Source organism: Mesoplodon mirus, assembly GCF_964341445.2.
Source record: "Mesoplodon mirus genome assembly, chromosome: 2".
Classification (NCBI taxonomy): domain Eukaryota; kingdom Metazoa; phylum Chordata; class Mammalia; order Artiodactyla; family Ziphiidae; genus Mesoplodon; species Mesoplodon mirus.
In genome coordinates, this window is record NC_138977.1 from 179,144,460 (window position 1) to 179,168,203 (window position 23,744).

The 23,744-nt window shown below is 42.8% G+C and overlaps 1 protein-coding gene across 3 annotated transcripts in view; it reads left to right on the forward strand.

Annotated features, from left to right (window-relative positions):
* The first annotated feature begins 4,540 nt into the window (after positions 1-4,540).
* The window catches only part of BMPR1A (bone morphogenetic protein receptor type 1A), a 151,212-nt gene continuing 132,008 nt past the window's right edge, over positions 4,541-23,744 (forward strand). For 2 of the 3 annotated variants that reach the window (XM_082629948.1, XM_082629947.1), the window contains exon 1: positions 4,542-4,918. The gene's annotated coding sequence lies outside the window, so the exon portion shown is untranslated. Of the gene's footprint in view, positions 4,919-23,744 lie in introns of all 3 variants that reach the window. The other variant, XM_082629949.1, reaches the window with a different exon arrangement.

The window sequence follows — 23,744 nt, forward strand, 5'->3', positions numbered from 1 at the left end:
TAGAATCAGTGTTTAGGAGTAGTAAGTAGAGTCAGATATGGGTTATACATGTACATACGTGTAATATAAATATACATATATATACGCATACACATATATACATATTACAATTACTTATCACACTTCATTTTTTAACCAGACAAAAACCAAAACCAACTATATATATATATATATATATACACATACATATACTTTCCATCTGTCTTTATTTATATCCGGTTAAAAGATAAAGTGTAATAGGCTATAAACCCACTGCTCTCAGGAAAGGCAGGGAGGTGAACTGCTACAGGACAGGGAAGGACAGCTTTACCATGGGCTGAGTGGAGGTGGGGTAGGGAGGCCCCAGCTCCAGGTGTTGGGTGGGAGGAGCTCCAGCCCTCTAGGCAGTACCTGATAGCCAGAAAGCAGGAAGCAAACAACAGGTGGCAGTCCAGGAGAGCAGCAGGCATCAGGATGTCCATCTTGAGGTAATGGGGGAACAGAGGCCTGATAGATGGATATAATACGGACTCGGAGAATCTAGGCAAAAAGCTGAAGGCAAACAAGCATTGCTATCAGTGCACAGAAGAATCTGTGTTGTAGGGCTGGGGCGGACTCCAGAGAGCAAAGTCCAGACAACGGGCAGAGAAAATCAAGTTCCACACAGGCTAGAAGGCCATGGCTTCAAGAGCAAGAAAAGGGCTATAAGTCAGTGCTTATAAGGGGGCCAAGGTTAGGGCTCCCCAAGTAGGTAGCAGAAGGAGGCTGAGTCCTGGGCTTGGGACTGGAGCTCTGGGAAGTCTTCCTGTCACAGGGCCAGGAGAGGATTGAGCTCTGTGGTAAAAGGTGTACCGATAGCAGGGAGGGGTCTTCAGAGACCATGGACTAGGCAGGACCAAGTGGTGACTACTGTGTAGCAAGAGCCTCACTAAACCGTCTTTTAATCACAGGAAACAAGTCCTTTGAAACAAGGAGAAGTGAAAATGGAAATGGGAAAAGGAGCCAGTTATTTATAAGTGAAAATAGAATGGGAAATCAAGTATTATACCATTACAAAGAAAAAACAAATTCAGATCTTTACACTTTTCTCTATCTTGTGCACTGAGTTATATTTATATATAACCATCTTTTTTCTCAAACACAATTTCTGTTTTGGCTTGGTCCTTCTAAACCATGACAGGGTATTATTAACCAATAAAATGATGTAGTAGTGTCCATGCTGAAAAATGTAGCTGTTTCCTCTACTCTTCACAGCACTCTTGTCCATTAATATTGGGTTTGAAACCAACCTAAAGCATCACTCTGCCAAGGGCATCCCTTCCCTATTCCCTCCTTAGTGGACTCTAATTTATCTCCATACCCACGATGACTTAGTGCTGCCTTTGCCTCATAAAGTCTTTACAGCAGGAAAATGACTTTGGATGGATTAACTTGGATGAATCTATGGAACTAATGCCTTCCCTGAAAGCAGATGTCTCCTTTTCACTGAAGATGGTACAACCCATAGCTTCCCTGATTCATCCTCACCTTTTCAACATAGTCCAAGCCACCCTCTAAAACTTGGTCTTGGGATTCCCTGGCAGTCCAATGGTTAGGGCTCCATGCATCCCCACCCGGGGACCCGGGTTTGATCCCTGGTCAGGGAACTAGGATCCTGCAAGCGACGCGGCACGGCTAAAAGAAAATAGAAAATAAATAAATGAATAAATAAATAAATAAATACCTGGGTCTTGATGACAAGGTTCAGAAATGCTTAGAGGAAATTCTATCCTTTTTTTTTTTTTTTTTTGCTGTACGCGGGCCTCTCACTGTTGTGGCCTCTCCCTTTGCGGAGCACAGGCTCTGGACACTCAGGCTCAGCGGCCATGGCTCACGGGCCTAGCCGCTCCGCGGCATGTGGGATCTTCCCGGACTGGGGCATGAACCCGTGTCCCCTGCATCGGCAGGTGGACTCTCATCCTCTGCGCCACCAGGGAAGCCCGGGAAATTCTATCCTTATCTCACTCATTCATTTAACAAATCTTGAGCACTAGATATGTGTGAGGAACTAGGCTCTGAGGAAACAGTTGAGAACAAGATTGACAAGGTCTTTGCTCTCATGGAGTTTACATTCTAGAGGGTCAGAGAAACTCAGACCATAAACAAATAACTAAATGAACAAGGTAAATTCATATAGTAAAAAGTGGTATAAAGAAAATAAAATTGGCTGTGTTGGGGTGCTAATTTAAGACAGGTGATCAGGGAAAGTGTCCTTGAGGTCCTGAGAACTGTAGGAGAGGGGTGATTTTGCATTCCAAACTAATGCTATGTGATTTGGGCATGCAACTACCACTCTTGAGACCTGTACCTCAAACAGACTATGCAGAGAAAAAAGGCCCATTTCCAGAGCATTCTATTAACCTACTTAAAGGAAAACCATCACATTAGAGAATGTTGAATTTGGACCTTGAGGTGTTGCCTTTGAGTTTGGGGGCCAGACTATACGTGTCCAGATGTCTCCTTGGGCTTCCTGGCTGCTCTTGTTCATTTAGTGGGCAGGCAAACCAGAGAAACAGGCCAGTGTGCATACACATGCCAGGAACCAGAGAAAACACTATGCCCTGCTCAGTTGTCAGTAGGTAGGTTGCCCGCTGTGATAAAGCTAAGGATTTCAGCCTGGGCACTAAGGTGGGCCTTATCCAAGGAGAGCAAAAGGATGTCTAGTAAAATTTCCGAAAACTTGAAAAGGAGATCCTTTTGTAGAGAAGCAAAGATGTCATGACTTAAAATTTGGTGCTTCAGTTTTGCTCTTATTTCTACAGTGGCATATGACACAACCTAGGCAACACAGATTTGTACATTTTGGAAACTTGATGTACTAAACTACCAACCTGAGGTTGTCTATTTTATAGACTGATTCGTATGTCTGAAAATTGAACTAGGCTCTAGAGGGTATATTAACACATTTGTCATAGTTTTATCTGCCATGACACATTGCTCAGCTTACATCAATGAGTTCTTTGGTCAATCAGTCTGAATCTCCTCGAGCAAAAGGTCCACCATTTCCCTTGATATCAAAGCAGTGTCCTATGTAGAAAACTTGAAAAAGTGACAAATTTTAGGAGATGCAGGGAAACTCATGTATCATACATTCATCCTGCATAGCAAGATCCATGACTCTCAAACCTGAGACAGGTATAGAGTTCAGGAAAAAAATTAAAGAATAAATAGAATTGAAAAATAACTTGGAATTATGGAAGGTATCTGAGGAATTAAGGGCAAAGGTGGATGTATAAAAGGGGGACAGAATAAACGATGGACAAAAAAACCCGTTAAACAAGAATGTAAGGGAATTTAGCCATTTAAAAGAAGAATATAAATGGAATCTAAAGGCCTGGAATCTAAACGTCTCTCAAGGGAGAATGTGTGTAAAACACAAACATCAGGGCCTGGCACATTCTTTTCCTTGCCTCTTTTTACCCACAGTTTAAAAAGTGATTTTATAAAGGTAACTTTAAAAAAGAGTATCTTTTGTAAAGAGACTTAATTTAACACCATACATTCGTTGAAAGACTTACCAAAGAGATCAAGGTCACATTTGGTTGTTAAAAAGGGACCTAGACTCTTTCTTCACATCCAGGACATTGAATACTTTTAACGACATTTTCCAAAGAATGAGGACAAATGGAAGAAAAGAGGTAGTGACAATTATTTATGTTTTCCAAATGGAGGGAATGAGACTCTGGAGTGTATCCGAGGTCCCTAGAGTGAGCCAAAGGTAGAGAAGGGAGCAATATTTATAGTCCGCTGACTTCAGTTCTGTTGGGTTAACGCCGCTCCTCATCTTATGCCTTTGGAATTCACGGGCTCCATCACAGGGTCCGCGGGCGGGCCAGGCCTCGGAGCTCCAGGACCGACGCGGAAATGCTCCTTTCCCCTGCAGCTCACTCGGAGCTTGTCCACCTCCACCTCCCTACCTGCGCCTCGGCATGCTGGCAAAGAGCCCAGAAAGAGAAGCCGGGGAGCTGTGGGTGAATAATGGTTGTACTGTGGCTACATTATTCTTTTCTTTGTCGCAACCACTACTACCACGATCGGGCAGTTCCCCGCCGTGGCGTGTGAATTCTCAGCGATCAGGCTTATTCCGCAAGCGCTGACCTGCCCTCACGTGTCACAGTTTTTGTTGAGTTAGAGTTTGTCGGGGGGAGGGGTCCACACGAAGGAACCCCGGAACACTGGCAGTGCCGGGGGGCCCGGCCAGCGCGCAGCAAGGGGCTGCGATGTCCGCGCCGTTCCACGGCGCTGAGTCGTGTGCGGCGCGAGCACTGCGTCTGCTCGACACGGCTTCCGGACACTGGCCAGCCCCGCCACAGCGGCAATGGGGCGTCTCGGTGAGGAGGGGCCGACGGGGCCGCGCGGAGGAGAACCCCCCTCCCCTACGGCAGCCCGGCGCCCCCTTGCCGGCTGCCAGCCCTCCTCCCCGGCAGTGGGGCGCCGAGCACCTCAGACCCTTCGGGCACTTCCGTCGCGCGCTCGGCTCTTCTCGCGTCCCCGGCCGGGCGGGGCGGGCGCCCTTCCAGTGCGCGCGCGCTGCAACCAGTCTCGCGGAGGCCTGCCCCTCCCCCCAGACCCCGCTCCCGTGCCGGCCCCCCCGCACTCCTCCCTCCTAGGCGAGTGTCGGCGGCGGCGGCGGCGGCGGCGGCGGCGAAGGCTGCCGAGATTGGAATCCGCCTGCTGGCGCTCGGCAAAGGAGGAGGGAGGAGGGCGGGCAGGAAGGTTCGGGCTGCGCCGCGTCCGTCCGCGCCAGACGAGAATCGTACGGCCGCGCGAGGGGCGACCGGGCTGGGGCCGCTGCACGCCCAGGGCGGAGGCCGAGCCGGGCCCCCGCCTTGCCCCGGCGGCTCGCCGCGCCCACCCCGCTCCGCGCCGAGGGCTGCAGGATGAGTTCCCCAGGGTTCGGGTGAGTTGGCTCGTCCGGAGAGTGCGTGTGCGCGTCGGAAGAGGCCGGCCGCGGCAGGGAGGCTGGCGCGGGCTCGGGGCGAAGTTTCGGGGGGAGTCGGGAGCTCGAGGGAGGCCCGAGCTGGGGGCCGCCGGGCCTGGCCGCTCCGCAGGGTCCCCGCTGCCCCGACTGTGTCAGGCCGCGGCCGACTGGGCCCTGCCGCCCCGGGCCTGGCCCTGCCGGAGACCCGGGCCCCCTGGCCGCCCCCCGCGACGTCCCCGCCTCTGGGCCCCTCTTTGTTCCCCACCCCCGGGTTTCAGGCCGAGTTTGGGGAGGCGGTGTGGGCGAAAGCCGCCACCAAGGACGGTTCTTGAATCCTTAAATGGGAAAGGCGCTCACCTCCCCGCCCGGGAGCTGCGAGGGTGATATTCGCGATTTGTCCATTACGTTTCTGCAAAAAAAAAAAAAAAAAAAGAGAGAAAACGAATGTCTGTTTCGTGAGGCGGTAGAGCCAGGAGGAACTGCCAGCCCTCCCGCAAAACTTGCCCGCGGGAAGGTGCCAGGTTTCTCGGAGGTTCACCTGTTGTCCTGCGCTGCCTCCGCTGCCATGTCTGTTGTGATTCTGCACTTCAGTTTCTGAAAACTTTCTGTTGGATTGAATGTAACCCTTTTTTTCTCTTTCCAGACTCCTAGTGGAAAGGTTTGGCGAGAAAAAAAAAAAAAAAAAAGCTCGCGTCAGGGAAGAAAAATAATGTGCTGCTAGGATCTGGCGTTTTGTGACTTGTGCTCTTTCAGGCTCTCGGATGTTTTAATTTGGTCAAAGTGCTGCAGGTTTTGTCTTTCAGACGGTTAGCAAACTGTTCTGAGTACATAGTACGAACTTGGCACGTTCACCTGTGTTACGTCATTTAATCCCTATGATAATCCTGGTTAGTATATTCCTCATTTTTTAGAAGAGGAAACCGAGACGCAAAGAGGTTGTATAACTTGTCTAAATGAGCTGGGATTTGAACCCAAGATTTTCTCTATTATTCAGGATCTGTTAAAGTGAGGCATGCGAAGAGTTAAACAACAGCAACTACAAAAAGCCTTTCTCTGCAGACACTCTGACGTTTAGGAGCGCTTTTCAGTAAACTCATACTTGAAATGATCGCTCATTTGTTGCTTGAGTTGAAAACAACTTCTTTATTGTATTTATTTCAAAAGAGGAGTTCAAGTCTGAATTAAAGTAGAATGTATCAATGCTTATAACTTTTCAGTTGTTGAAATAGAAAGTTTCTTAACTAGAATTTTATTTAAATATTTAAAATTAAAGCTAAAATACGGGCAGTCCTGAGCTAGAAATGGGTTGCAGTTTACAAAAGGCCAGTTGAAATTTAGAATGACCTCTTAACAGAATCAGTGTTCCACTCCTGTTTTGCACCCCCCCGCCCCCCCCCCCGCCTCCGCGCGCCCGCCCGCACATTCTCCATAGAACTTATTTCAAACTTTTTCTGCTTTCTTCACTTCACATCCTTTCCTGAAAACATTGAGGCATCCAATGGGAGCTCCTTCCAGAATTTACTGGATTCCTTTTATCATCTTCTTTCCTTCCATCTTAGTGGAAGAATATTTTTTGTCCTTCCTCCTGGTTAACACCTTATTTCATTTTTCTCTTCTTTCCTACTCAATGGAGTATAAGTTACTCTTTTGTCTTAGAGTTCTTACAAGTACGAATGTGCTTAATATTTCTTCAGTTTACAGAAACCTTCCCTTGATTCTGCTACTCCCCAAACCTGTCTTGTTGCTGCCTTTCCTTTTCAAATCATATTAACAATAAAAAGAAATTATGTCCTTATAAAAGTGATACATGTTCGTTAAGAAAAATAGAGCAAAATGAAGTAAAATGAAAATTCACACCTTCATAATCCCAACTCTAGACATTGCCAAGAGTAGTTTACTTTTCCTGCCTTTACTTCCTGGTGATCGCTTCACTTCTTAACCCCTTATTATCTGGATTTCACCTTCACAAAGGTCACCTGTAACCTAATAAACACTTTTAAAGCCCCCTTTCTAAGTCAGCTTGAGCTTTTTGTAGCATTTAACATCGACCCATCGTTCTTGAAATACCTTTCCTTGTCCATCATTCACCTGTCCAGTTCATTCAACGAATACTTACTGTATTCTAACGTAACACACGAGTCAGTAGGAGGCAAAAACAGATATGGCGCCTTGCCTTCATGGAGCTTAAAGTCTACTGAGGGAGACGTATATTGAAGAATGAAGTCTATAATTAAATATAATTGTATAGATAAAGTGCAGAGTATTTATAAGAGCTTAAAATGGGGGCCTGACCTGGTGCTGGTGTATGTTGGAGGAATCTCAGAAGGCCTTCTTAAAAATGTTACATTGGAACCCTGTGACAGTTCTGAAGGATGAGTATGAATTAACTAGATGAAAACAGGGCTTCTGTGACATTATACTGACCTCGTTACTCTTTGCCCCTTTTCACTTTCTGTTCTTCCTTCTTCCTCATTAATGTAAGTGTTCTCCAAGTTTCACTTTTCAGATCATTTTTCATATATCTCTGGTCCTTTGACATTGTTTCAGACCCTTCTGTGTGAATAATTCTCAAATCTCTATTCTTTATTTCCCTTCTGCCCTTGAATTCTGGTTTTTCAAATTGTTTTATGCGTACCTCTACCTGATTATTCAGGTTCAAAGTGAACTCGTCCTTCTTACCAAACTTGTTTCCCTGGTGTTCCTTATTTTTGTTGATGTTATCCCAAACCTAGTCCTTTCCCCATCCCATCACGTGTTGTCTGTAGCCAACATCTATTGGTTCTGCTTTCATGGTATTGTCACTCTTCTCTCTGTTCACGCCAACTCTGGTACAGTTCTTAATACATGTTGGTAACAAGGTTATCATAGATTACAAAATGAGTTGGGCCACTTTCCTTCTTTTTTTATCTTTTCAGGAACAGTTTAGACTGGGATTATCTTTTTTTTTTTTTTTTTTTTTTTTTTGCAGTACGTGGGCCTCTCACTGTTGTGGCCTCTCCCGTTGCAGAGCACAGGCTCCGGACGCGCAGGCTCAGCGTCCATGGCTCGCGGGCCCAGCCGCTCCGCGGCATGTAGGATCTTCCCGGACCGGGACGTGTCCCCTGCATCGGCAGGCGGACTCTCAACCACTGCGCCACCAGGGAAGCCCCTGGGATTATCTTTTACTTGAGAGTTTGGCAGAACTCACCTGTAAGAGCATTCAGGCTTATAATATATATATTTTTTCCTGGAGAGGAATTTGAGTACCATTTCAGTTTATTTAATAGCTGTTGATCTGTGTAAATTTTCTATTTCTTGTGTGAATTTTAGTGTTTAGTATTTTTTCCAGAAATTTATTTATTGAGTTTTCAAATCTAATGTTATTTGGTTTTCACATAATTCTTTTTTCTTTAAATTTCTTTGATTCGATATACTTGTATACAATATTATGCCCTGTGTATATATTTGTATATTTGACAATTTTCCCTCTTCAATCTTTTTTTTTTTTTCCTGCTAGCTGAATCAGGTTCTCATCCCACCTGGCCTAATGTTATGATCTTCTTGCCTTTACTTCCACCTTTATCCAGGTTAACTTACGCATTTCTGCCTAAATTAATCTTGAATCCCATTCTTGTCACTTCCCCACTCAGAAGTTTCCAGTGTCTTCTATTAAATGAAATTGTTTCCTTGGGATTTGCCTCAGATTTGCCAGATTCTTATCTTCCACTCTTTTTGCTTCCTGCACAAGTTCTTTCCACCCTTCTTCTGCTGTTGCTTATAACTCTCTCTCTACTGGGACTGAGTAAATAGTTAATTGTCGTATGTATGAGTCCTGCCTCCGTCAAGCTCCATTTCAAATTCCATCTCTTTTTGAAGTCTTCCCCATTTTCTAATTCTGGATGGAACCCCTTCTGAAGAAAGGGATTTTCTCTTTTTTAAAATAAATAAATAAATTTATATATATACGTGTTTATTTTTGGCTGCATCGGGTCTTCATTGCTGCGCATGGGCTTCTCGTTGTGGTGGCTTCTCTTGTTGCGGAGCACAGGCTCTAGGCACGCAGGCTTCAGTAGTTGTGGTGCGCGGGCTCTAGAGTGCAGGCTCAGTAGTTGTGGTACACGGGCTTAGTTGCTCCGCAGCACGTGGGATCTTCCCGGACCAGGGATTGAACCTGTGTCCCCTGCATTGACAGGATTCTTTTTTTTTTTTTCTTAACATCTTTATTGGAGTATAATTGCTTTACAATGGTGTGTTAGTTTCTGCTTTATAACAAAGTGAATCAGCTGGCAGGCAGATTCTTAACTGCTGCGCCACCAGGGAAGTCCTTATAGCCAACTTTTAATAAATTTTATTGAAGTATAGTTGATTTACAATGTTGTATTAATTTCTGCTGGATAGCAAAGTTGATTCAGGATATTGAATATAGTTTCCTGTGCTATACACTAGGACCTTGTTGTTTATCCATCCTATATATAATAGTTTGCATCTGCTAATCCCAAACTCCCAGTACTTCCCTCCCTCATCGCCCTCCCCTTGGCAACAAGAAGTCTGTTCTCTATATCTGTGAGTCTGTTTCTGTTTTGTAGATAAGTTCATTTGTGTCATACTTTAGATTCCACATATAAATGATATGATATTTGATATGATATCAAATATCTTTGATATTTATCTTTCTGTGTCTTATTTACTTCACTTAGTATGACAATTTCTAGGTCTGTCCATGTTGCTGCAAGTGGCATTATTTCGTTCGATTTTATGGCTGAGTAACATTCCATTGTATATATGTACCACATCTTCTGATCCATTCATCTGTAGATGGGTATTTAGGTTGTTTCCATGTCTTGGCTGTTGTAACTAGTGCTGTATAGCCAATATTTTAAAGGCTATCAGTTCTAAAAAAATATTGATAGGGGCTTCCCTGGTGGCGCAGTGGTTGAGAGTCTGCCTGCCAATGCAGGGGACACGGGTTCGAGCCCTGGTCTGGGAAGATCCCACGTGCCACAGAGCAACAAAGCCCGTGAGCCACAACTACTGAGCCTGTGCGTCTGGAGCCTGTGCTCCGCAACAAGAGAGGCCGCGACAGTGAGAGGCCTGCGCACCACGATGAAGAGTGGCCCCTGCTCACCGCAACTAGAGAAAGCCCGTGCACAGAAACGAAGACCCAACACAGCCATAAATAAATAAATAAATAAATAAATAAATAAATAAAAATATTGATAGAAACAAAATGACATGCTCAAAGATCCGCAGTAATGTTTTTTGAAGAAAGCACTAGCGTAGGGTCTTAAGGAGATCAGATGATTAGTGGAATCCATCTTGTGGACTCGGGGGGGGGTGTCCCTAAACCAAGTTCATAAGGGCAGTTAAATATAGAACTAATGAATAGGCACGAACTAGATAAGGAAAGATATTCTTGAGTATCTTTTATTAAAAACTGGTGAATTTGAGCTACCCTGATATTATGGACATTGTTACTCTTCTATACTTTTATGTTTCTGATGAACCTTTTCTTACTGTATACATTTTTTATACCACTAATAACATCTGAAACTGTGGAGCTTGGTTGTTGCTCTGTCTGTATATAATTGGGTGTTCACTTAAGGAGGATAGTGGTATGTCAAGTGCGGGGATAAAATAGTCAAATTTGCAGTTTTGTGAGATTAGTTACGTAGCGGAGAATCAGTTTGAAGAAAAGACTGAAGACACTGAAACTTGTAGGGAAGCTGTTCCATCCTGGCTCAGACTAGGATAGTGGCAGGTAATTATGGTGTAGAATGGACAGGACTTGGTAATTAGCTGGGGGAGAGAGGAGGAGTGGGATTGTCAAGAATGACTCACAGGTTTCTAGATCGGAAACCTGGTAGGGTAGATGTGTGTTGTTGGCTGAGATGAAAAAAGTGGAGGGAGAGCTGGCTTCTGGAGGAAAACAGTTTAGTTTTGATCCTCTGAAACACCAGGTCGAGAGTTCTACTTGGCAGTTGCTTGCATATATTGGTCTGGAGTTTGACAGCGATTTGGGCTGGAGGTAGACATTTGGGAGTGATTACCATATAAGTTGTATATTTCAACAGTGGGAATTGGGTGGCTCTCTCAGGTGACTTATGCTTGCAAGTGACAAACCTAACTCACAGCTTAAAGGGGAAAAAGGCTCCCCTCCTACCCCGCCCCTCACGTTTTTGAAAAGACTGGAAGTAGGTATGGCTGGATCTAAGTGTTCAGATGATGTAATCGGGGGTCTCTCTTCTCTGCTTACCTCTTTTTTGGCCTCATCTGGCAGAGAGGACCACTGGTAACTCTAGGCTTATAATGGGCCTTATTGCTATGGATTCAAGAGAGGGAAAAAGCACTTCTTTTCCAGGTGCATGTATTCTGTCTCATGGAGAGATTGTTTTCGAGTCTACATGGAGTCTGGGGTACCATCATTGGCCAGAACTGGCTTATATGCCCACTGGAGCAGTCAGGGACTAATAGCCTTCTTGGAACCATGTGAGATGGGCAAGTGGTTGTTTCCCCAAAGAAAGGATGGCTCTGGGTAGGTACACAACATAAATCTACTACTTTTGGTTCTTAACCCTTTTAAAGGTCATTTTTTGAATATCTGAAGAAAAATACACAAATGTAACAAGCGTATAATTTCATGGTTATGTTATGGACCTCATTTCAGGAACTCCTGGTATATAACAGCAGAGAGCCTAGAACAGCCCTGAGAAACAGCAATTTAAGACCTAGGTAGAGAAGATAGACATTAAATAATTTCACAAATAATTATCTAGTTATAGTTATATTAAGATATACAAAACGGGAGGACAGGGAGCTTATAATAGTGTGTAATAAGGGAACCTGGTCTGTTTAGGGTACAGGTGCTTTGGAAAGCCTTCCTGAGAAAGTGGCCTATAGAGTGAGACCTTGGACCAGAAAGGAGGGGGAGAGGGCTCCCGGAAGTATTTAGTAGTTTTTAAAGCAAACATTGTTTGCTCTTTTAAAAATTATAGGGCTTCCCTGGTGGCGCAGTGGTTGAGAGTCCGCCTGCCGATGCAGGGGACACAGGTTCGTGCCCCGGGCCGGGAAGATCCCGCATGCCGCGGAGCGGCTGGGCCCATGAGCCATGGCCGCTGAGCCTGCGCGTCCGGAGCCTGTGCTCCGCAATGGGAGAGGCCGCGGCAGTGGGAGGCCCACGTACCACAAAAAAAAAAAAAAAAAAAAAAAAATTATAAAAGCAAGACTTCGCTGGTGGCACTGTGGTTAAGAATCCGCCTGCCAATGCAGGGAAGACACGTTTGAGCCCTGGTCCGGGAAGATCCCACATGCCGCGGAGCAGCTAAGCCCATGCACCACAACTACTGAGCCTGTGCTCTAGAGCCCATGAGCCACAACTACCGAGCCCGTGCGCCACAACTACTGAAGCCTGCGTGCCTAGAGCCCGTGCTCCACAACAAGAGAAGCCACCACAATGAGAAGCCTGCGCACCACAACGAAGAATAGCCCCCACTCGCCGCAACTAGAGAAAGCCTGTGCACAATAACGAAGACCCAACACAGCCAAAAATAAATAAACAAATAAATTTAAAAAATTATAAAAGCAGTACACCTACTGTGGATAATTTGGGAAATATGAAAAATTTTAAAGAAGCAGCAGAACACTTAAGTATTGGCTTCTAATTTTTTATAAACTAACATCTAGTACTGGTACTACCACTAAGCTAACTGTGCAGTCTTGGATACTACATTAACTCTATCTGATCTCTGTTTCCTTATCTTAAAAAGTGAAAGGACTTGATAAACTTTAAGGTTATTTTATGCTTAAAGAAAAAAAGAAAGAAAATTCCATGACTTTAATGTAGAGCAGTTAGTCACTGAAATTGCAGGTCTTATAATGCTTTTGGTCCTGATGACAGCACTGGATTTCTAACTTTTGGCTGAAAAGTCACTCTTCCTGTCCTGGCAGTCATTTCAGGTAATGAAGGGAATAGCGTATGACCAGTGGTATTCTTCCATGCTCAGCTTTCTTATCTCCTCTTTTGAGCATAGCCTTTAGGTAAATTATCTGCAATGTTACAGGCTCTCAATTTTGAAGTTAAATCTGGAGGAGACTTGCGTGGTTGTCATACTGTTTTGTGTATATTGAAATTTTTAGGTAGTTTTCTTATTCGAAATTAAAAATTTTGTAATATATTTTAGGAATATAAGATCTTGAATGTCTTAAATTTTTATTTAACTAAGAATATTTTAGATTTCTAGCTGAAAGGAGCTCCTGATGGGAAATGTTAAAGTAAAGGCTGTTAAATTTTGGTGAGGTTGTTAAACTTACATATTTTTCAAAAAATCATTTAAAAATGTCATGAAATAAAAATATTTCAGCAGTATCCAGAAGTATCTTAAATATACACCAAATCAACAAAATATGGTCACTTGACAACAGATAACTTTTATTGTCTACATTTCAGTAATATGCCTTGTCCCCTGCATTGACAGGTGGATTCTTAACCACTGTGCCACCAGGGAAGCCCCTCTTTTTAATATTTAAGATTTGTTAGAAACTTTTCATGGGTAACTTTTTGACTGGCATTCTTTGACTTTCCTAATGTTTCCTGTGCATTGTAGAAAAAAAGATATTAAAAGGTCAGTGGAATACAGTTTTTAAACATCCAGAACCCTTCTCATAAGTATTTTTAAAAATGAGTGTTCTGGGACTTCCCTGGTGTTGCAGTGGTTAAGGATCCGCCTGCCAATGCAGGGGACACGGGTTCGAGCCCTGGTCCAGGAAGATCCCACATGCTGCAGAGCAACTAAGCCCATGTGCCACAGCTACTGAGCCTGCGCTCTAGAGCCTGCGAGCCACAACTACTGAGCCTGCGCACCGCAACTGCTGAAGCCCGTGCGCCTAGAGCCCGTGCTCCACAGCAAGAGAAGCCACGGCAATGAGAAGACTGAGCACCACAACAAAGAGTAGCTGCCACTCGCCGCAACTAGAGAAAGCCTGTGCGCAGCAAGGAAGACCCAACGCAGCAATAAATAAATAAATAAAATTAGTGTTGTATATCTCATTTCTGAGACATATATAAGTTTAATTGTTGATGATGATCACACAGACAAGCCTTTTTCACAGTTTTACCGTGGCTTTTACTCTTAAAGTAGTTGAAATTGGGTAGATATTTGTAAAACATAATGATGTTATTTGTATTGTTTCTTAGAATACATTTAAAATCTATCCTGTGAGAGAACAGGAAGAAAAAAATTTAAAAATACTGCCACATCAATTGAAAATGAAAGTGAATAAGCTCATCTAGGGGGCAGTTTTGGGAGTAAAATAGGTTGAGAAATGAAACCTGATTTTTACCTGTTAATGATGCTGAGACTGTCCTCTGGAATATTAGTAAATTGCTTATGTTGTTCCATAAAAAATTTTAAAACATAAGTGGTTATGGCATGTAGACATTTAAAAAGAATCCTTTTCCTCGCAGGTTTCTCTTTTTGCCTCCTTATTACAGAAGTGGTGCTCACTGAACAAATTTAAAACACAGAAAAGCCCCGAGAAGAAAGTAAAAATCTGTCATATTCGTGCTACTCAAAGGTGACATCTGTAAACATTTTGGTATACACAGTGTCAGTTTAAAAAAAATCTGACTGCTTAATGTTTCTGCCATAACTTAAGAATTTGATGAAATTAGGTGAGTAAAGCTGAAATTCTGTGCATACAAAACTTGTATGTCTGAACCTGAAATATAAGAAACTTAGAATTAAGGGGATGGGGTGGGGGGGTTATCTAAATAGAAATAGAAAGTTTTGGAAATTTGGCTGTCTTGTTCTAGTTATCTGTTCATCTTTTTTTCGTGTATATTCTCCTCTTTTCAGCTGTGCAAATTTTAAGCTTTAAAAAAATTAAGATGTTTCAAATTTGAAGTGTTTTTCTATAATAATGGACTAAAATAGAGTAAGATGTGGGGAGGTGGAACCTAAACTGAGGAAGGTCAAAAACCATATGGAAATAGAAAATCCAAAATCTCTTGCAGAATGAAGCTAGAAAGAATGGAACCTAAACACTGAAATTATACATCTGCGAGGCAGCTGTGCATTCTTTGTTCATAGGTTCTGTCGCAGAAATAGCAGAAGAAACTTTGAAAGAGAAACATATCCTAAATAGACTGAGCTGATATTCTTACAACTATTTATGATATGGACAGTTTTAATGTTACAGTGTGTTTCAAGTCATCTTTAAACGAATTATTCCCTTTTCTTAAGGAGTTATAAAAATTCTTTTCCAAAGTAACAGATCACTTTGGGGGTTAAATGTGGGTTTCCTATTTAAATCTTCAGCACTGAATCAACATTTTATTAGATTACAGATCAGGGGATTTTCAGTGATAGTAAAAGAGTGTAATCTGTTGTAAATTTGTTGGTTGCTTTCATTTTTGTTAGTATTCAGGGATGTGTGGTACTTTAATGTTCTGCCCTTCAAAAATCAGCTCTTATGAATTTGTTTAGACAAAACATTTAAGTTTTAAAATAATCAGGCATTTAAAAACAGTTGAGGGACTTCCCTGGTAGTCCAGTGGTTAAGACTGCCTTCCAGTGCAGGAGGTGTGGGTTCTATCCCTGGTCAGGGAGCTAAGATCCTACATACCAGCGTGGTGCAGCCCAAAACTAGAAAAACTAAAAAAATAAAAAATGAATAAAACAGTTGAAATTTAAAAAGGGAAAGACATAAAAAAGCTTTTATTTGGTTTTAGGATGCTTAAATTACTAACATTTGAATAGCTTTATAGTTTACAAAGCACTTTTTAGTATCCATTATCTCTGGTGATTCATTGTCTTGCTAACATTTTTTACCTCTTGAAAATTAACGCAGAACACTGTCAGTTAAGTCAGTGGTTATAGAATGCTCTTTAGTTTTTACTTACTATAGGGATGATACATATTCAGGACTCAGAAAACATGGAAAAGTAGAACAAAAAGGAAACACATCCCCCGCGTCTCATAACAACCATTGTTGACATTCAGTATAATTATTTTCGGTCTTCTTTTTCTACTCATATTTTTTGTGTAGTTTGCCCTGATACTGAGGATGCAATATTTGTATCCTTTTAAAATTCACATCTTAAGCATTTATAATCAAAAAATAGTTCTTAACCATTTGGGGGGGGTACTGTTTCAGTAAAAATTTTTTCTACTTGAGGGAAAACATTTTATCCTAGGATCATGTGTTATAAATATATAGTAGTTAAGAGCATGGACTCTGGTTGGGTTTAAATCCCAGCTCAGCTTCTTCCTAGCTGGGCCATCAGCAGTTTTGGTAAATTGAGTAACATCTCTGTGTCTGTTTCCTCATCTGTAAAATGAGAATAATGGCTCCTACCTCATGGAGTGGTTGTAAGTTTATATATACATGATATATATATATGTCATGTATATATAAAACGTATATATAATATAAATACATTTTATATCTTAGAACTGTATCTGACCCATTGTAAGCACTGTGTACGTTACCTAAAATTTTAGGTCAGGGACCATGACCACACTGACTGCTGATCAAACTGGCAGACAGAACATTAGTAAAGATACGGAAGGTCAGGTGATGCAACCAAAAAACACAATATATAGTGAACATCCCACCCAATAAGGATAGAGTGTGACCCATTTGCTGGGTCATTAAAGCAAGCCTCAACAAATATCAAAGGATTGAAATCATTCATAATGTCCTCTGACGATAATGGAATTAAGTTAGAAACCAATAACAAAAGATAATGAGAAAATCTTTGAAATTAAACAGTGCACTTCTAAATAACCACACATGGATCAAATAAGTTACAAAAGAATTAGGAATTATTTGGGATTCAAGAATAATGGAAATACATGTCATATCAAAATTTGGGATACAGTTAATTCTATACTTAGAGGAAATGTTATAGCTTTAAAAATATATGTTAGAAAAGTAGAAAGCCTAAAAATAAATGATTTAAGTGTCCCAAGAAATTAAAATGATTGGGATTTCCTCTTTCTCAAGTTTGATTGGATGGATTATGGGGGAATTTTAGTTTCATGTTTTACATCAAATTCCCTTTTTAATAAGACAGGAGGAAAGGTGTGATTGACCAAAATAGGTGTACTTTGTTTTCCTATTAGTACATTTGAACTCCATCTCCCTTGCAAAGCTTGATTCCTAATTTACTTGATTTCTAGGAGGCTTAAGTACCCTTTATGAAAACCTCCTATTTTCTTGGCACTTGCATAGAGCCCTTAACTTTTCTAAGGAGAAAGAAACAGTCTTTTTGAGGAAGCAGAGACAAGAATTCTGAGATGATCAGTTTAGTGTTGGTAATTATTTCTAAGTCTTTAAGACTTGGAAAGTATAATTCAACTTGATAAGTATGTAATGAGCACCTGTTACAGACTAGAGACTGTTCAGACTTGATTATACAATAGTGAATAAAAATAGCCCTGAGTTCTGCTCTCATAGAGCTTATGCTCTAGTGGGGGAGACCAGATTAAAAAAACACAAACCGGGCTTCCCTGGTGGCGCAGTGGTTGAGAGTCTGCCTGCCGATGCAGGGGACATGGGTTAGTGCCCTGGTCTGGGAGGGTCCCACATGCTGCGGAGCGGCTGGACCCATGAGCCATGGCCGCTGGGCCTGTGTGTCCAGAGCCTGTGCTCCGCAACGGGAGAGGCCACAGCGGTGAGGGGCCCGCGTGCTGCAAAAAAAACCCAACAGAAAACGACGAACCCACCCAGTTATGTCATGACAGTGCAGTATTGGTGCTAGGAAAGAAAAGTGTAGAGTACTAGGAGAGTGGTTAGTAGGGGACCTAACCTTATTTAGGTTGAGAATGTGGTGAGATATGTAAAAATTAGAATAAAGCGGGGGGAAAGACCCATGGAAAATCGTAGAAAGTACATTTTTAAAAGATAAGAGAATAAATCTTAAAATGTGTTATCTTAACTGACTTAAACAATCCAGAGGCCTGAGTGGTTATCCTTAGTCCAGTATTGACTATTGGATAGTCTCATTCAGGACATGCTTTAGGTCTCAGTTCTCTGTTCTGTAGAATGGAAGTGGTCAGGACTAGACGAGATAATGGCTAAGTTTCTAGTTCCAAAGTGCTAATTCCATTGAAACTTTTATTAGCTCTTTAAAGTATTTTTCTCTGATTGTGAAAAAATATATATGCTATTTTTAGAAAAATTTGGAGACTATAGAAAAGAAAGACTCTGTCCCATAAATTTCATTTGTACTGGTGATGTCAATTTTATTATAAATAGAGAATATAGAGAGAATTTGACCTCCTTGCAGCTTTCGGAGGTATTGGTTAATAGGACAGTATTAATCAGAATAGGCTAAATTATGCCACATTAAGGAAAAAAATTCTCAAATTTCAGTGGCTTGACAGAGTGAAAAGTTCATTTCTCATTCCATATTCAGCTTGGGTCAAGTAAGCAGTTGAGAGAAAGCCTGTCAGAGGCTCTACCATCTTGTAGCTGTTCCTCTGGAACACATGGCTTTCTCGGTTGCTATGGAAGGAAGGAGAACATTGGAAGATCTTGTAACCAGCAATTATGTATGTAACTTTAGTAGTAGGAACTAGTCATTTGGCCTTACCTAACTGCAAGGGGGTAAAGAAGTGTAGTTCTTCCATGTCCCTGGAAGTAGAGGAGACCTGGCTAGGGGTGAGCTTTAAAAAGTCTTTACAATAACGACCTTGCTTTTCCTGGCCATAGTTGAGTAGACTGAAGATGGACCTCTAATTCAAGTGGGGCCAGTTGGATTGTTTTGCCTAGGAGTTTGCTTTCGGGCCACCAGTGACTGGAATGTTCAGGCCATTAGACACAGTGGGTTTGCTCCTAGTCAGGGTGGTGGGATTCAAATACCTAAGCAATCAGAAACTTATCTGTAGAGAGAAGAATGAATCAAATGCATTGAAGAAATAAGGTGTTGTGTACCTTATTTGGGGAGAAAAAATAACTATTGGTATTCAGTGGCTTTGTGGGAAAAAAAATAACTATCGGTATTCAGTGGCTTTCCATTTCTCAGTTCTAGATCCTTAATGAAGACTGGCTGTAGTTCCTACACATAGATTCATTTTTTAATTAATTAATTAATTAATTAATTAATTTACTTTTGGCTGTGTTGGGTCTTCGTTGCTGCACGTGGGCTTTCTCTAGTTGCGGTGAGGGGGGGACTACTCTTTGTTGTGGTGCACAGCCTTCTCATTGCAGAGGCCTCTCTTTGTTGCGGAGCACAGGCTCTAGGGTACGCAGGCTTCAGCAGTTGTGGCACGAGGGCTCAGTAGTTGTGGCACAGGGGCTTAGTTGCTCCAAGGCATGTGGGATCTTCCTGGACCAGGGCTTGAACCCATGTCCCCTGCATTGGCAGGTGGATTCTTAACCACTGTGCCACCAGGGAAGCCCCCTACACATAGATTTCTTGAGAATATATATGCTTTTGCAACGCACGGAATAGTCCCCAAAAGTGAGCATCTTTTGTTCCACAAAGAAAATCAGTAGATTTTCAGAAAGGAAAAAACAGACAGGTTATATTTTCTGACCACGGTACCTATAGAAATGTATAGCAAGAGGATGCTTTACCTCCCCCCCAAAACAAAAACATACAGAACAAACAAAAACATAAATCTAAAACAAAAACACCTACATTCTTGGCGGGGGGAAGAGACATAGCTTTTAAATAGCGTAAAGGGACAATCATAACTGAAGTACACAATTTAGAAGTAAATTACAGTGAGACCACACTGTAATACCAGTGTAGCCAATGTGAAACTTTATGGGAAATTCATGGCACTTAAATATTAATTAGTAAATAAGAAAGATTTAAACGGATTGAACAAGGTGTATTGGTTCAAGATGGTGGAGTAGAAGGACGTGCTCTCACTCCCTCTTGCGAGAACACTGGAATCACAACTAACTGCTGAACAGTCATTGACAGGAAGACACTGGAACTCACCAAAAAAGATACCCCACATCCAAAGACAAAGGAGAAGCCACAGTGAGACGGTAGGAGGGGCGCAATCACAATAAAATCAAACCCCATAACTACTGGGTGGGTGACTCAAACTGGAGAACACTTATACCACAGAAGTCCACCCACTGGAGTGAAGGTTCTGAGCCCCATGTCAGGCTTCCCAACCTGGGGGTCCGGCAACGGGAGGAGGAATTCCTAGAGAACCAGACTTTGAAGGCTAGTGGGATTTGATTGCAGGACTTCAACAGGAATGGGGGAAGCAGAGACTGTACGCTTGCAGGGCACACACAAAGTAGTGTGTGTGTCGGGACCCAGGGGAAGGAGAAGTGACCTTGTAGGAGACTGAACCAGACCTACCTGCTAGTGTTGGAGGGTCTCCTGTAGAGGCTTGGGGTGGCTGTGTCTCACCATGAAGACAAGGACACTGGCAGCAGAAGTTCTGGGAAGTACTCCTTGGTGTGAGCCCTCCCAGAGTCTGCCATTAGCCCCACCAAAGAGGCTGGGTAGGCTCCAGTGTTGGGTCACCTCAGGCCAAGCAACCAACAGGGAGGGAACCCAGCCTCACCTATCAGCAGAGAAGTGGATTAAAGTTTTACTGAGCTCTGCCCACCAGATCAACAGCCAGCTCTACCCATCACCAGTCCCTCCCATCAGGAAACTTGCACAAGCCTCTTAGATAGCCTCATCCACCAGAGAGCAGACAGCAGAAGCAAGAAGGACCACAATCCTGCAGCCTGTGGAACAAAAACCACATTCACAGAAAGATAGACAAGATGAAAAGGTGGAGAGCTATGTACCAGATGAGGGAACAAGATAAAACCCCAGAAAAACAACTAAATGAAGTAGAGATAGGCAACCTTCCAGAAAAAGAATTTAAAATAATGATAGTGAAGATGATCCAGGACCTCGGAAAAAGAATGGAGACAGAGGTGGAGAAGGTGCAAGAAATGTTTAACAAAGACCTAGAAGAATGAAAGAACAAACAAACAGATGAAGAATACAATAACTGAAATGAAAAATACACTAGAAGGAATCAATAGCAGAATAACTGAGGCAGAAGAATGGATAAGTGACCTGGAAGACAGAATGGTGGAATTCACTGCTGCGGAACAGAATAATGAAAAAAGAATGAAAAGAAGACAGCCTAAGAGACCTCTGGGACAACATTAAACGCAACAACATTCGCATTATAGGGGTCCCAGAGGAGAAAAGAGAGAAAGGGCCTGAGAAAATATTTGAAGAGATTACAATCGAAAACTTCCCTAACATGGGAAAGGAAATAGCCACCCAAGTCCAGGAGGCGCAGAGAGTCCCATACAAGATAAACCCAAAGAGAAACATGCCAAGACACATAGTAATCAAATTGGCAAAAATTAAAGACAAAGAAAAGTTATTGAAAGCAGCAAGGGTGAAACAACAAATAACATACAAGGGAACTCCCATAAAGTTAACAGCTGATTTCTCAGCAAAAACTCTACAAGCCAGAAGGGAGTGGCATGACATATTGAAAGTGATGAAAAAGAAGAACCTACAACCAAGCTTACTCTACCCGGCAAGGATCTCATTCAGATTCGATGGAGAAATCAAAAGCTTTACAGACAAGCAAAAGCTAAGAGAATTCAGCACCACTAAACCAGCTCTACAACAAATGCTAAAGGAACTTCTCTAAGTGGGAAACACAAGAGAAGAAAAGGACCTACAAAAACAAACACAAAAGAATTAAGAAAACGGTCATAGGAACATACATATTGACAATTACCTTAAACGTGAATGGATTAAGTGCTCCAACCAAAAGACACAGGCTCGCTGAATGGATACAAAAACAAGACCCACATATATGCTGTCTAAAAGAGACCCACTTCAGACCTAGGGACACATACAGACTGAAAGTGAGGGGATGGAAAAAGATATACCATGCAAATGGAGATCAAAAGAAAGCTGGAGTAGCAATACTCATATCAGATAAAATAGACTTTAAAATAAAGAATGTTACAAGAGACAAAGAAGGACACTACATAATGATCAAGGGATCAATCCAAGAAGAAGATATAACAATTACATATGCACCCAACATAGGAGCACCTCAATACATAAGGCAGCTGCTAACGGCTGTAAAAGAGGAAATCAACAGTAACACAATAACAGTGGGGGACTTTAACACCTCACTTAAACCAATGGACAGATCATCCAGACAGAAAATTAATAAGGAAACACAAGCTTTAAATGACACATTAGACCAGATAGATTTAGTTGATATTTATAGGACATTCCATCCAAAAACAGCAGATTACACTTTCTACTCAAGTGCACATGGAACAGTCTCCAGGATCACATCTTGGGTCAGAAATCAAGCCTCAGTAAATTTAAGAAAATTGAAATCATATCATTTTCTGACCACAAGGCCATGAGATTAGAAATGAATTACAGGGACAAAAACGTAAAAAACACAAACAAATGGAGGCTAAACAATACGTTACTAAATAACCAAGAGATCACTGAAGAAGTCAAAGAGGAAATCAAAAAATACCTAGAGACAAATGACAATGAAAACACAATGATCCAAAACCTATGGAATGCAGCAAAATCAGTTCTAAGAGGGAAGTTTATAGCAATACAATCCTACCTCAAGGAACAACAAACATCTCAAATAAACAACCTAACCTCACACCTAAAGGTACTAGAGAAAGAAGAACAAACAAAACCCAAAGTTAGTAGAAGGAAAGAAATCATAACGATCAGAGCAGAAATAAATGAAATAGAAACAAACAAGACAGTAGCAAAGATCAGTAAAACTAAAAGCTGGTTCTTTGAGAAGATACACAAAATTGACAAACCATTAGCTAGACTCATCAAGAAAAAGAGGGAGAGGACTCAAAATCAATAAAATTAGAAATGAAAAAGATGTTACAACAGGCACTGCAGAAATACAAAGCATCCTAAGAGACTACTACATGCAACTGTATGCCAATAAAATGGACAACCTGGAAGAAATGGACAAATTCTTAGAAAGATATAACCTTCCAAGACTGAACCAGGAAGAAATAGAAATATGAACAGACTAATCACAAGTAATGAAATGGAAACCGTGATTAAAAAGCTTCCAACAGGACTTCCGGGTAAGATGGCGGAAGAGTAAGACGCGGAGATCACCTTCCTCCCCACGGATACACCAGAAATACAGCTACACGTGGAACAACTCCTACAGAACACCTACTGAACGCTGGCAGAAGACCCCAGACCTCCCAAAAGGCAAGAAACTCCCCACATACCTGGGTAGGGCAAAGCGGAGAGATTCCCGCACAGAGGATCGGTGCCGAGCGGCACTCACCAGCCCGAGAGGCTTGTCTGCTCGCCCGCCGGGGCGCGCAGTGCTGGAAGCTGAGGCTCGGGCTTCGGTCAGAGCGCAGGGAGAGGACTGGGGCTGGTGGCGAGAACTCAGCCTGAAGGGGGCTAATGTGCCACAGCTAGCCGGGAGGGAGTCCGGGAAAACTCTAGAGCTGCCGAAGAGGCAAGAGACTTTTTCTTCCCTCTTGGTTTCCTGGTGCGCGAGGAGAGGGGATTAAGAGCGCTGCTTAAAGGGGCTCCACGGACGGGCGCGAGTCGCGACTGAAAGCGCGGAGCCCAGTGACAGGCGTGGGACGCTGGGGCTGCTGCTGCCGCCGCCAAGAAGCCTGTGTGCGAGCGCAGGTCACTGCCCACACCGCCCTTCCGGGAGCCTGTGCAGCCCGCCACTGCCGGGGTCCCGGGATCCAGGGGCGGCTTCCCTGGGAGAACGCACGGCGCGCCTCGGGCTGGTGCAACGTCACACCGACCTCTGCCGCTGCAGGCTCGCCCCGCACTCCATGCCCCTCCCTC